Source organism: Apis cerana, linkage group LG15 (genome assembly GCF_029169275.1).
Source record: "Apis cerana isolate GH-2021 linkage group LG15, AcerK_1.0, whole genome shotgun sequence".
NCBI lineage: Eukaryota > Metazoa > Arthropoda > Insecta > Hymenoptera > Apidae > Apis > Apis cerana.
The window spans coordinates 129,228-132,877 of NC_083866.1; the positions used below are offsets into that span (position 1 = coordinate 129,228).

Sequence of the window (3,650 nt, forward strand, 5' to 3'; positions counted from 1 at the left end):
AATTATAAATATATAAACAAATTTAATGCATAATTTTAAAAGATTGCTACGAATAATGCGAAATAACACGTAACCTTAACGATTATAAAATGAAAGTTATGAAAGTTGAAAATTTGACAGTAAAAAGAAATAAAAAAAGAAAATCAATGGTATGAAATAATAATATTTTAATAAATGCTTAATACATAAATATTAAATAAGTGCTTAGTGAAGTGTTTTAGTTTTCTTTAGTTTTCTTTATTTATTTAATTCGAAAGTGTGGAAATGTAAATAATTCAACTATTTTTCTGGAAATTTTTATCAATTCTGGAATATTTTTACCAATTTGTATTATAAAATTAACAATTGTTTATATAGTAGAATTTTAGAACATACGTAAATATAAATCTCACATATAGTTTCTCTCCATTTTGTTATTTTGAAGATTATACTTTTAAAATTATACGATATAATTAGAATACGAAGAATTATAATAATGCAGAAATATTTAAATTCATAATAATTTTGGTGTTTAAATATATTGATAAACATTCGTAATAATAATAATAATAATAATCCATTTTAAATATATCTTGTTCTAAAATAAGATTTAATTGTCTATATTAATGTTATTTAACTATATTACGTGGAAATCGACAATGTGGAATTTATAATGGTCTAATCTCGTGATTTGTCTTGTAAAAACAAATTCTATGACGCAGTGTTTAAAGAATCATGTGGATAAAGAAAATTCATCAATTCCGAAGCACACGTAACCTTATTACGGGCACGATTGCCTTAATTTTTTTCTGTAGAAGATAAAATCGAGATAAAGGTCGAAAGATCCGTGGATTTGTTCAATTGTCATTAATAAATGCAAAAATTTGTAATGTAATGTCATCTCGTGTTTCATTAGAATCCATTGCATGCATTGAATCCATAGAATCCATAGAATGCATTGTATTTTCTTGTAAAAGTGGTGAAGAAAGTTTTGACTCTAGTGTTCTTAAATGTCGTGTAAGTTTTCATAAAATCATAAAATTAAAAATTAACCTCTATATATATTATTGGAATAAGTCAAATGTTAACATCTGACTTTTATGTAATAAATATATAAATATTTTTTGTTTTTTTATAAGGAAAAAATTCATCCAATATGCCTGTCTGACACTGCACACTGTCAGAATACACAGGCAGCCTTAAAATGTTATGCAGAAGCATGACTTTACAGCTATTCTATTCTATCATTTTTAAATGTAAGTAATGAAACGGAACAAGAAATTTGATTGGATTAGATATAGGAATACTTTTGGTCCTTCGGTAAAACATATATCTGAAAATATAATGGCAATAAAATACTAAGCTTGGATTAAATGTCCATCAGGTTAAAATATTCATTTTTCTTTTTTCATTAGAAAATTAAAACAAACAGAATCAAACATTGTTATTTTTGTTATTCTTCTATGATTATAATCTTTATAATTTAATATTTAATTACAAACATATTAATTATTTCCAATAGATATTCTGTGAATTTATATTTATGTACATTTTTATGCTTTTTATGTTTCATTTGTGCATTTTCCAAATAAGATACAAGAAGAAGAATTTAGTTGTGAATATTAATTTAGATGAAAATGATTTAAGTATATCAAAAGAACATTAATATCAATGTATCATGTAACAAGATGAACGAGATAAAATAGTAAGTATTGGTAAGAAGATTGATATGAAATATATGATAAAAAAAATGCTTTCCAATAAAGACTCTCCAATATTTTTAATTAATTTTATAGTTATTATTGAATTAGTTAAATTAATTATTTGACTTTATCAATGAACTTTATCAATTTGATTATCAGCAAATTTAATTTCAGGACATTTAATTTTAACATTATTAGGTATTTTTATTAGAAATTTTATTGCAATAATTCCAATTAATTTATTAATTCAAAATACATTATTAACTTTAGAAATTTTTATATCAATTATTCAATGATATGTATTTTCAATTTTCTTAATTTTATATTTTTCAGAATCAAATGAATTTTAATTAATAAATAATGAAGAAAACTTTTCATTTAATGTAATCATAAATTGCCCATGACCAATTATTTTATCTTTTAGATTATTTGAATTAACAAGAACAATTTTTTTACTTATAATTTTAAATATAATTAATACCACTTTAATTATAATATTTTGATTTTGTGATATTATTCGAGATAGAATATTTTATTATAAAGGATTACATACATTTTTTATTATTAATTTTTAAAAATTTAGAATAATTTTACTTATTTTAGAATTAATATATTTTTTTTTTTTTTTTTTTTTTTTGACTTTTTTTCATACATCAATCTTCCCAAATATGAAATTGGAATTGATATATTATGACCACCAAAAATATTAAATTTTTAATTCAATAGAAATTCCATTATTAAATTCATTTACTTTAATTTCTCCAGGTAAGATTTACAGTAACATTAAGTCATTATTATTTAATTATTAATAAATTAAAATATAGAAAATTTTATTTAACACAAACAATTTTATTAGGATTTATTTTACTATTTTATAAACAATTGAATATTTAAATTCTTTTTTTTTTTTTTGCTTTAATGATAAAATTTATGATTCTATTTCTTTTTTTTATTCAATTTTTTTTATAGCTATTAGATTTCATGGTTTACATGTACTAATTGAATCATTTTTCTTTCTCCATATCGACTGTTAAAAATTCATTTTTGAAATAAACATAATATAAATTTTGAATTAGCCATTTGATATTGACATTTTATTGATGTAATTTGATTATTTTTATTTATTTATATTTTGTTTATTTATTGATTTAAATTTAAAAATTAAATTTCAATTATTTATATATATATATATATATATATATTGTATAAATAAATACGTTTAATTTTCAATTAAGAAAATTAATTAAATTTAATATAATTATATATATATATATCTTTTTATGTTTTTATTAATCACTTTAATTTCATTAATCCTTTTAATAAATTTATTTCAATAAAAAAAAAAAGATTTTGAAAAAGATCTCCTTTTGAATGTGGATTTAGCCCTATTACAAAATCTAATTTATCCTTTTCACTTCCTTTTTTTTTTTTAATAACAATAATATTCTTAATTTTTGATGTTGAAATTATTTTATTTTTACCTGTTATTTATTATTTAAAATCTTATAGAACATTAATTTCATATTTTTTAATTTTATTAATTTTATCATTTGAGGGAATAAACAATTATTTAAATTGAATATTTTAATTAGATTATAATAATTACAATAACTAAAATAATATAAGGATTTAATTAATTGAATCAATCTTTAAGTCGAAATTAAATGTAAATTATTACTTCTTATATATTGTTATAATAAATAAATTTTAATAAATTTTAAATTAATTAAAGCTAATTATTTAGCAATTTATTGTTAATAAATTATTTAGATATTATATTATTCTAACTAAATTATATATTATTATCTATTTAAAAATTTAAAAATTTTCATTAATATTTTCATTAATATTACACTCTATATATAAGCTATTTAAATAAATAATTTAATTAATTAATTAATAAAATTAATTATGTTAATTAAAAATAAATTACATAAATTATACTAGTTAAAAATACATTAATTTTAA

General features: G+C 18.2%; 1 long non-coding RNA gene across 8 annotated transcripts; it reads left to right on the forward strand.

The window, feature by feature from the left end:
- Positions 1-460: 460 nt before the first annotated feature.
- LOC133667434 (uncharacterized) lies at positions 461-2,470 on the forward strand. 8 transcript variants are annotated; one of them, XR_009832951.1, is made up of 4 exons: positions 466-996; positions 1,119-1,363; positions 1,502-1,684; positions 2,409-2,470. It is a non-coding gene; the product is annotated as an uncharacterized LOC133667434 (long non-coding RNA). The 8 variants fall into 8 exon arrangements; XR_009832950.1 differs by lacking the exon at positions 2,409-2,470 and adding an exon at positions 2,016-2,052; XR_009832953.1 differs by having other exon boundaries at positions 474-996; positions 1,119-1,235; positions 1,573-1,684; positions 2,409-2,462.
- The last annotated feature ends 1,180 nt before the right edge of the window (positions 2,471-3,650 follow it).